We start from the raw sequence: 11,638 nt of genomic DNA on the forward strand, positions 1-11,638 counted from the left end.
TTTCCTCCTCCAATGCATGAAAGTGAAAAGTGAAAGTGAAGTCGCTCAGTAGTGTCCGACTCTTATCGACCTCATGGACCGCAGCCTACCAGGCTCCTCCGTCCATGGGATTTTCCAGGTAAGAGTACTAGAGTGGGGTGCCATTGCCTTATCCCAAATAAATGAGTTAGTGAGGTCCAAAGAGGGGAAGAGAGTAGGTAAAGGTCACTCAGCTTGTAAATTACATCCTTAGAAAATGAGGCCTGAAGCCTGGGAAATATCACCTTCTGGGACCTAAATGTGATCACGTCTGTGAAAGGGGCTGGATTACTTTGCATCTGTCCCAAGAGTGAGGGAGGAGATATAGAGGCAATTTAGGAGGTGCTTTCGATTCTTTGGGGTCAGTAAAGTGATTGCAAAATGGTGGTTGATGAGACATAAAAAGAAAGTAAAAATGGAGACATGATTACAATTGGGGTGATAGGTTAAAATTTAAATTAAGCACACTGAAATGGAAATAAATTAAAATAAAGTATTGATCTTTTTAAAATAACTTCCCAGGTGGTGCAAGTGGTAAAGAAGAATGAAAGAATGCTTTGCTTCAGTGTATCCGACTCGTTGCTACCTCATGGACTGTAGCCCGCCAGGCTCCTCTGTCCATGGGTTTCTCCAGGCATGCATACAGGAGTGGGTTGCCACGCCTTACTCAAGGGGATCTTCTAGATGCAGGGATCCAACCCACATCTTTCACTATCTCCAGCATTGGCAGATGGGTTCTTTTCCACTAGCTGCTGCTGCTATTGCTGTTAAATCACTTCATCGGAGTCCGACTCTGTGCGACCCCATAGACGGCAGCCCACCAGGCTCCCCTGTCCCTGGGATTCTCCAGGCAAGAACACCAGAGTGGGTTGCCATTTCCTTTTCCAAAGCATGAAAGTGAAAAGGGAAAGTGAAGTTGCTCAGTCATCTCCAACTCTTAGCGACCCAATGGACTGCAGCCCACCAGTCTCCTCCATCCATGAGATTCTCCAGGCAAGAGTACTGGAGTGGGCTTCCATTTCCACTAGCACCACATAGTAAAGAATCCACCAGCAAGGCAGGAGATGCAGGAGACTTGAGTTTGATTCCTGGGTTGAGAAGATTCCCTGGAGGAGGGTGTGGCAACTCACTCCAGGATGCTTGCCTGAAGTAGCCCATGGACAGAGGGGCCTGACAATCACAAAGGGTCAAGCACGACTGAAGTGACTTAACACATGCTAATCTTACAGCTAAATTAGAGCTTGTGAGCCTCATGACCTTGATGACAAATAGATGTTTTCAGTTTTATCCCCAGGGTGGTCCAGCATTGGTGTCTTCCTGTCCCCCATCACGCATGTAGAAAAGATAGCTATGAATACCAAGTGGCCACATCTCATCTTCCAATACTAGGTAAGAGAGAACCAAGACTCCGGGGAGGTCAACTGACTCCATGGGATGGAGAAAAATTAGGATGGAGTTTGAGCTACAGTGAGTGCCAGAAGATAAGGAAACTTTTTAAAAATGCAAGGGTCATACTGCAAGGACAAAGGAGATAGTTTTAAGAAACTCCTACTTGTCAAGTTATAACAGTTTAAGCATCAAACAAGAATATTAACTATAGCTAATTGGAATGAATTGAGTCTATAAGAAAGCTATGACATTCAAAGATGAAATAAGTTCATTAAAATGTATAAGATGATAATTATAATACAAAAGAAAGGGTGAATGAAATTTTTAAATGAACTAAAATTGGTAAGGAACTATTGCCATAGATGACATTCTGCTTTTCCAAGTAAATGTAAGTATTACATTTTGTCTTTTTGTTTCTTTACCTAGGAAATAGAAATTATACCCAGAGGAGCAAAGATCTGTGAGCACAAGAGACCACAGGCAAAAATGAGAGTAGAAAGCATGCCAGTCGGTTTCCATGAAAAGAAAGTGAAAGTGAAGTCGCTCAGTCGTGTCCGACTCTTTGCGACCCCATGGACTGTAGCCCACCAGTCTCCTCCATCCATGGAATTTTCCAGGCAAGAGTACTGGAGTGGGTTGCCATTTCCTTCTCCAGAAGATCTTCCTGACTGAGGGATAGAACCTGGGTCTCCCAAATTGCAGCAGACGCTTTACCATCTGAGCCACCAGGGAAGCCCTATGGTTTCCATATAATGGATCAAATTCAAGAAGACTACCTGGTGGGTTAATTCAGCCTCTTATCTCCTAGAGAATGAAATGTCTGCATGAGTCCATCAATTTTCCTGAGATACAAAACGTGGAGGTTGAGTTAAATTGTAAAATGGAGTTAACTGTCTTATATTAGTTTGCTAGGACTGTTGGAACAAAATACCACAGACGGAGTGGCTTAAACAGAAACTTACTTTCTCATAGTTCTGGAGGCTAGAAATTTGAGATCAAGGTGTCAGCAGGCTTGGTTCCTTCTCAGAGTCATGAAGGAGGAATCTGTCCTAGGCAACTTTATTCGACTTAAAGCTATCTTGCTCTGTTTTTATATTGTCTTCCTTCTGCATACATCTATGTCCCAGTTTGAGGGAGTCTCATGGGCTCAGAGGTTATAGCGTCTGTCTGTAATGCGGGAGACCTGGGTTCGATCCCTGGATCGGGAAGATCCCCTGGAGATCTTCCCAGGGGATCCTAGAGGCCACCCACTGTAGTACTCTTGCCTGGAAAATCCCATGGATGGAGAAGCCTGGTGGGCTACAGTCCCAATTTACTTTCCTTATAAGGACATCGGTCATATTGGATTAGAGTCTACCCATATGACCTCAGCTTATTTAAATTATCTCTTTAAAGATGCCATATCCAATTATAGTTTCATTCTGAGATACTGTGGGTTAAGACTTCATAAGAGGAATTTGGGGAAGACATAAATCAGCTCCATGCCTCCATGACACAGAAATAATGAAGGGAGAGAGCAGAGACAGCAAGTTGCAGGAAAAGACGTGACTGTGGACATTCTGACAAAATGAAACAACCTTGGTAAGAAATACCTGCTAGGCTTTCACTCACTCTAGAAGTTCAAACTGTGGCCTTTGGTGTGACTACTAGTGAATTCACTGATAACTCAACGATCTCAGCTGATCAACCATAATCTCTTTGCTTTATGTTCAATACATCTCTGTAACCTGGAAAGATGCAGTAAAATAAAGTATGTGAGTAATGGAGAAATTAGCTAAATCTGTATGATCACTAATTTTCTGCTAGGCTGAGTATGAATATAACAATATATTTTATAAGCATTATGATACTTTGTGAATATCACATATTTGTGAATATGTTTCTAAGGTGTTTGAAGCACTAAAGGAATGTTACACATTAGGTTTATGCTTTTCTTGAGTTAGAGAATTTGATTAAGGTTTGCAATCAACCTTTCAGTGTGTAAGATGATTTATAGTTTAAATTTTGATTTATGAATAGATTAAATCTGTTTAAATATTTAGAGAAAATTTACCTGGTATACTTGTAAGTATAATTACATCGAACATTAAAGAAATAGCAAGTAGTAAATTTGATTGTTTGTACACACAAAAACTTGAAAGTCAACTCCTGAGAAGGTCTCCAAAGTTGGTTGGAGTTGGGAACAGGTGTGATGTGTGGCATGAACTAATGGCACTTACGTTCAGCACATTCAGCCGTCCACTTCCTATGTCCCAGGACTCTTGGCTATTAATTCCAGTATAAATGAGGGAGGCTGACTTTCACTCAAATTTTTTTTTGAGTGATATTATATTTATATCACTAACTCTATATCACTAATATTTATATTTATATTACTAACTTTATTTATATCACTAACTTTAAAGTTATATTTATATTTATCTCACTAACTTTAAATATTTAGAATATTTATATCACTAAGTTTAAAGTTAATGATATAATTATTAGTAAAATTATATTACTAACTTTATCCTTTTGCAAGATTAAGATCCCTGGTGGCAAATAACAATGATTTTGCCTCACTGGAAAATGCTACGGCTGTTGTATTTCTTAAAGAGTTAAAGGGATGGGAATTATGGAAGATATCTGTCATCAAAGAGATTTGCATCAAAAGAGTTCCTATAAGTACTCACTGACCTTCACTTTCCCTGCTTGTGTTCCAGATTTGCCTACCACCTTATCTTTGCCTGTTGATACCCTCTCTTCCAATTTCTCAGAGATGAGCAAAGAATGGGTCTATTCTCCATGAAGGGCTTTACAGTCAGGATATGTCACTGGCCAGAGTCTGCTGTTAATAAGAAAATTGATTGGATAAATTGAATTCATTAAACATGTGTGTGATTCAAGATATTACTAAAGTATCACATTATAATTTACATTTAAAAATAGGGTTATAGGGGAGGCCAGTGCTTAATTTGAAGACATTATCTGAGTACTAGGCATGAATTTAAATGTGCTTTATTAAATAACTCCGTGTCCCCATGACTGCTACATACCAGGTCCCTGATTTTAGTCACAGCATCACTGTTCATGGGAAACTTACTCCGTAGAAATTAATACCAGTAGTTATCAGTTTTGGGGTACCTCTTTCAGTACTAGTTTTTATTTTGCATTCATCAAATATGAAATATTCCCTCTACCCTGTGGTCTGTGTGTTATTTGCCACAAGGTGATAATCAGAGACTAAAAAACGTTAAGGTATTTCTGGTAGTAATGTCTGTGTAGAGCTGAAATTAAAAATTTAGCCTTCTGGGTATACATCTAGGGGCTTCCCTAGTAGCTCAGTGGGTAAAGAATCCACCTTCAATGTGGGAGACCTGGGTTCGATCCCTGGGTTGGAAAGATCCCCTGGAGAAGGGAAAGGCTACCCACTCCAATATTCTGGCCCAGAGAATTCCACGGACTGTATAGTTCATGGGGTCGCAAAGAGTCAGACACGGCTGAGCGACTTTCACTCACAGGGTGTCCATCTAGTTCTCGTCTGACTAAGATTCAATGTTGCTTTACTCCTTGACTTTTAGTTTCCCATTTGTGAAATACACATAACGACGCTTGTCTGTGAGAGCTTTGTGAGGTCCAATAATATGGATATAAAATTGGTATAACGAGAAGGCCTCCTTCCTGGGTGAGGTCCAGGGTGGTTGGGTACTTTCAACCTTCCAATGCACTCTTCCCCCAGAACTTCAGTTTTGAAGATACTTCTGTTTAAAGTTATATTTGTATTGTATTAATATTTATCCATTCATGAATACTAGAGGTGAGGTCTTTTCTGTCTCTCAGTCTAGACGGGGCACAGTGTAGATGGATGATTATATGGGTACCCTCTTCCCCTTCAACTTGGTTTTGGATCAGAATCTAGGTTTGCCACTGTTCAGAGTAGGGTTACCAGATAAAGGATATAGACTGTCCTGTTACATTTAAATTTCAGGTAGATGATAATTCATTTTGTTATAAGTATGTCCTAATATTTGTATGTAACATTTGGGATTTTATACTTTTACAAGAACTAATTTGTTATTTATTTGAAATTCAAATGTGACTGGGCATCCTGTATTTTATCTACCAGCCCTAATCATAAATTCTGCTTTTACCAAAGTCAGGCCCTTCCCAGGCAGAGAACTGACACGTCAGCAATTAACAGGCTGGTAGACAGAATTTGGGGCGGCACTGAGGGTGAGTCTCAGAGGTAAAGAGAAAGAAAAGATAGGCACAAAGGAGGAGGTCAGACACCCCCAGGCCCCTGGAGGACTTGGCCCTCTTACAGGAGGACACTCCCTTCCCCTACCTGATTGTTTTCCTTCTTTCATTTCTCTAAAACAAGCAGTTTTGCTTTTGTGCTCACCTTACATTTGGGGAACTTCTAGATTGATCTCAATTTTTTTCTCTTATGTTGTCACACATATTCATAGTATCCTTAAAGGCCTTCCCTGATGGCTCAGTGGTAAAGAATCTGCCTGCAATGCAGGAGGTGGGGGTTTGATCCCTGGGTTGGGAAGATCCCTTAAAGAAGGGAATGTCTACCCACTCCAGTGTTCTTACCTGAAAAATCCCATGGACAGAGAAACCTGGCAGGCTACAGTCCATGGGGTCACAAAAGAGTCAGATACAACTTAGAGACTAGACCACCACCCCCAAAGTGTGCAAAGAAATTTTTCTATTTCTTATTTAGTTCTTCTATTCTACTGGGTTATGGAAGGTAATCTAAATTTAAATTACCTGGAAAATTAAATCTTATCCAATAATTTAGATTATTTGGAATCCCCCCTTTAGGGGATAATGGATTTCCATGGAGTTAAAAATGCGTTCTTTTGTATTATTTCCCTCTTTCCCCTGTGTGCTTAGGACATAGTGGGTATTCATTAGTATCTGTTGAAAAAATGGAAAGTACCTCATTTATCTGCACCCGCATCCATAAATAATACATCAACTGTAATAATAAATGTATTTGTAGCTGCTGTGAATGGTGCATTGCTATATTATTTCTAACTTTTGAAGTGTCCTGTTACAATTCATGAATAGAGAAGCCAGGGTTCAGATGAGTTAATTTTGCCTGAGGTCACACAGATTAAATGTTAATAATAGCAGAGCTGAGAATAGACCCAGATATGTCAAACCTTAAAGTTTTCTATTCTATTCTACTGCCTTTCAAACAACAAAAATAGTGCGTGAGTTTTACAAGGTGCTTTGATGTACTTTGGGAAATGTAAGGCGGACTGAAAAGAACTCTTGATTTGGTGTCAAAATACATGGATCTAAGCCAGGGTTTCTTAACCTTGGCACTACGAACATTTTAGTCTGGACAGTTCTTTTCTGTAAGCAGTTGTATTTGTGTATGGCAGGATATTTAATAGCATCCCTGGCCTCTGCCCACTAGATGTCAATAGCATAATCCCTCTAATGTGACAATTCCCAATCTCTGAACATCTCTAAATGTCCCCTGGAGGCAAAATTACCCTTGGTTGAGAACTAGGGGTTTAAAGTGATAGTTAACCACTTGTGAGATTCTGGTCAGTTCATTTTATTTCTCTGAGCTCAGTTGCCTCCATGTGGGACATGAATTATATTTTTCACCTGCACCATCAACCTCATCAGGTCAGTGCATAGTTCCGGTGAGATTAGAGAAAACCACATTGATAAAAGATCTATTATATGTGAGACATCCCACTAAGCTTCGTCTTTTCTTGTTCAGTCTACCCACAATCTGTGAATACTGGTCTTGTCTCCATTTTACATATGCAGAAAGAGACTTTCAGAGAAGTATGGTAACATGTTCAACTTTATAGATTCAGCAAACATGAGAGAGTAGAATTAAATGTAGGTTAATCTTAAAAAAAAAATGTGTATTGAAAAACCCTGAAGCTGTTTGGTCAACTCTAACCTATGGGACCTGTGGAAAATTTGACAGGTCATTTCACTTGTTTATTGGTCAATATTATTGCTTTGTGATACAGCGAACAACCACAAAATTATTTCTCTTTTGCTTAGCCAGGCACTAAGAGTGGGAAGGAAACTGGTAATACCAGTACATGCCCCAATCTGGAAAAGTTGAATAGACATTCCTTAATTTCCTTTGTGACTATGAAAATGAAAGTTCTTTCTTCACAGAGAGGAAACAACCTAGACATCATAAAAGAAATACCGATATCACCACTTCTTTTAAGATGAAAAGATAACATTTTATGCACATGACAGAGTAGGCAATGTTCAACCCTTGAATCTATCAAATCAGTATAATTTCATGGAGGATCAGCACTTTCAAGCTTTTACGATTTAACTGCTTTTAATGGTTTTTGGTAATTATACTGTTATCATCATTTTAAAATAAGTATAATTGGTACGCTCTTCAGGGATTGAACAGGAAAACATGGTATTGTTTTGCCACAGAGAGAGAGAGAGAGAGAGAGAGAGAGAGATTGATTACTGGAGGAAGGAAAAAAGGAATGAAGGAAAAAAGGAAGAAGAAAGAGAGAGTATAAAAACCATTGCAAGAAATTACAGGTAAGGAAGCTATAAACCAACATCTTTTTCTTTGCAGAAGGAAAAAGTGTGCTGAAAGTGATGACAATTTGTAAATAACTGTCCTTTGGCCCCCCTGGAGATACTAATTCAGCTGCAGCCACTGCCTTGGTCTCCCCTACTTTCCCAGAGACTCCGGGGGACAAAGTGTGGCTGTGTCCCCAAGGATCATCTCCAGGGCTGCCATTCACTCACAGGAAGAGGCTAGAATAGATCTGAGTTTGCCTTCTCAAAGGAACTTCATGCAGCTTGGGGACCTTCTCCCTTCTGTGGTTTTTGAAAGCTGTGGTGGTGGCTTGATTCCCTTGTTGTTTAGTCGCTGAGTTGTGTCTCTTTTACAGCCCCATGGACTGTAGCCTCTGTCCATGGGATTTCCTAGGCAAGAATACTGGAGTTGGCTGCCATTTCTTCTTCTAGGGGATCTTCCTGACCCAGGGATGGAACCCTTATCTCCTGCATTGGCAGGTGGATTCTTTTCTGCTGAGCCACCAGTGAAGTCCTTAATTTCGTTGAGTGAGTGCATGAGTGAAGTTGCTCAGTCATGTCTGACTCTTTGTGATCCCATGGACCGTAGCCTACCAGGCTCCTCCGTCCATGGAATTTTCCAGCCAAGAGTACTGGAGTGGGTTGCCATTTGCTTCTCCAGGGGATCTTCCCAACCCAGGATCGAACCCAGGTCTCCCTCATTGCAGGCAGATGCTTTATCATCTGAGCCACCAGGGAAGCCCTGGTGATTCCATTACCTAAAGCTGATTGCCTTTCTCTGCTGCTGCAAGGCAGCTTGAACATGATAAAGTCCTATTGTTTTACATTAGAAAGAAAGTGTCCCCTTCCATTATTTCATTCAAGCCTCTAATCCAGTCTTTTACTTAGTCAGGACAGGGTGAGTTATTTCCTGTCTGGAAGAACATTCTGGAGCCAAAAGAGATGGTGGTGAGTTTCTGGAGGGAATGTATGGCTCCTGGTGGGAGAGGTGGCTTCACCCCACCTTCTGGAACCTCTCAAGAGTCAGAGAACTAGACCTACAAGGGACACAGAGACTTCAGTTTGCAAGATTTTTTTAAAAAATTGTTATGTTTCTTTCCCTTCTTGGTCCAGATCACTTCTGCTTTTCGTTCACTGTGATTGGTTTAGCCAGATGCAGCAGTCATGTGTTCTGTAGTAGAAATCTGAATGATACCTAGGATGCGGACTTAGTTTCTGCTCCCTCACTAATTAGCTTTGTGATTTTAGGCAAAGACTTTCCCTTTCTGGGCCTATATTTCTTACAAACACTATGAAGAAGATATTGTAACTTTGCCACTGAAATTAAAAGACGTTTACTCCTTGGAAGGAAAGTTATGACCAACCTAGATAGCATATTGAAAAGCAGAGACATTACTTTGCCAACAAAGGTCCGTCTAGTCAAGGCTATGGTTTTTCCAGTGGTCATGTATGGATGTGAGAGTTGGACTGTGAAGAAAGCTGAGCACCAAAGAATTGATGCTTTTGAACTGTGGTGTTGGAGAAGACTCTTGAGAGTCCCTTGGACTGCAAGGAGATCCAAACAGTCCATTCTGAAGGAGATCGGCCCTGGGATTTCTTTGGAAGGAATGATACTAAAGCTGAAATTCCAGTACTTTGGCCACCTTATGCGAAGAGTTGACTCATTGGAAAAGACTCTGATGCTGGGAGGGATTGGGGGCAGGAAGAGAAGGGGACGACAGAGGATGAGATGGCTGGATGGCATCACTGACTTGATGGACGTGAGTCTCAGTGAACTTTGGGAGTTGGTGATGGACAGGGAGGCCTGGCGTGCTGTGATTCACGGGGTCACAAAGAGTTGGACATGACTGAGCGACTGAACTGAACGGAACTAGTCTCCAACTGATATTTTTTTTCTTCCCCTGCTATGAGATCTATGTATCAAATGAAATGTATGTTACCTGGAACTGGTGGTGGTGGTGGTTTAGTCACTAAGTCATGTCTGACTCTTGCAACCCCATACACTGCAGCCCTGCCAAGCTCCTCTGTCCATGGGATTCTCCAGGCAAGAATACTGGAGTGGATTGCCATTGTGGACTTCAATTTATGGAACATGTATAGATCTTCCCTGCAGCTCAGATGGTAAAGAATCTGCCTAAAATGCACAATTTTGCCAAGAAAATGCACTGGTCATAGCAAACACCCTCTTCCAACAACACAAGAGAAGACTCTACACATGGACATCACCAGATGTTCAATACCAAAATCAGATTGATTATATTCTTTGCAGCCAAAGATGGAGAAGCTCTATACAGTCAGCAAAAACAAGACTGGGAGCTGACTGTGGCTCAGATCATGAACTCCTTATTGCGAAATTCAGACTTAAATTGAAGAAAGTGGGGAAAACCACTAGACTATTCAGGTATGATCTAAATCAAATCCTTTATGATTATACAGTGGAAATGAGAAATAGATTTAAGGGACTAGATCTGATAGGGTACCTAATGAACTATAGATTGAGGTTTGTGACAGTATACAGGAGACAGGGATCAAGACCATCCCCAAGGAAAAGAAATGCAAAAAAGCAAAATGGCTGTCTGGGGAGGCCTTACAAATAGCTGTGAAAAGAAGAGAAGTGAAAAGCAAAGGAGAAAAGGAGAGATATAAGCATCTGAATGCAGAGTTCCAAAGAATAGCAAGGAGAGATAAGAAAGCCTTCCTCAGCGATCAATGCAAAGAAATAGAGGAAAACAACAGAATGGGAAAGACTAGAGATCTCTTCAAGAAAATCAGAGATACCAAAGGAACATTTCATGCAAAGATGCGCTCGATAAAGGACAGAAATTGTATGGACCTAACAGAAGCAGAAGATATTAAGAAGAGATGGCAAGAATACACAGAAGTCTGTAGAAAAAAGATCTTCACAACCCAGATGATCACGATGGTGTGATCACTGACCTAGAGCCAGACATCCTGGAATGTGAAGTCAAGTGGGCCTTGGAAAGCATCACTATGAACAGAGCTAGTGGAGGTGATGGAATTCCAGTTGAGTGCTTTCAAATCCTGAAAGATGATGCTGTGAAAGTGCTGCATTCAATATGCCAGCAAATTTGGAAAACTCAGCAGTGGCCACAGGACTGGAAAAGGTCAGTTTTCATTCCAATCCCAAAGAAAGGCAATGCCAAAGAATGCTCAAACTACCACACAATTGCACTCATCTCACACGCTAGTAAAGTAATGCTGAAAATTCTCCAAGCCAGGCTTTAGCAATACGTGAACCGTGAACTCCCAGATGTTCAAGCTGGTTTTAGAAAAGGCAGAGGAACCAGGGACCAAATTGCCAACATCTGCTGGATCATGGAAAAAGCAAGAGAGTTCCAGAAAAACATCTATTTCTGCTTTATTGACTATACCAAAGCCTTTGACTATGTGGATCACAATAAACTGTGGAAAATTCTGAAAGAGATGGGAATACCAGACCACCTGACCTGCCTCTTGAGAAATTTGTATGCAGGTCAGGAAGCAACAGTTAGAACAGGACATGGGACAACAGACTGGTTCCAAATAGGAAAAGGAGTATGTCAAGGCTGTATATTGTCACCCTGCTTATTTAACTTCTATGCAGAGTACATCATGAGAAATGCTGGGCTGGAAGAAGCACAAGCTGGAATCAAGATTGCTGGGAGAAGTATCAATAACCTCAGATATGCAG

General features: G+C 40.8%; 1 long non-coding RNA gene across 1 annotated transcript; it reads left to right on the forward strand.

Moving 5' to 3' along the window:
* The first annotated feature begins 70 nt into the window (after positions 1-70).
* LOC113894742 lies at positions 71-1,997 on the forward strand. Its single transcript, XR_003511651.1, has 3 exons — positions 71-118; positions 1,301-1,407; positions 1,834-1,997. It is a non-coding gene; the product is annotated as an uncharacterized LOC113894742 (long non-coding RNA).
* Positions 1,998-11,638: the final 9,641 nt, after the last annotated feature.

Source organism: Bos indicus x Bos taurus, chromosome 6 (genome assembly GCF_003369695.1).
Source record: "Bos indicus x Bos taurus breed Angus x Brahman F1 hybrid chromosome 6, Bos_hybrid_MaternalHap_v2.0, whole genome shotgun sequence".
NCBI lineage: Eukaryota > Metazoa > Chordata > Mammalia > Artiodactyla > Bovidae > Bos > Bos indicus x Bos taurus.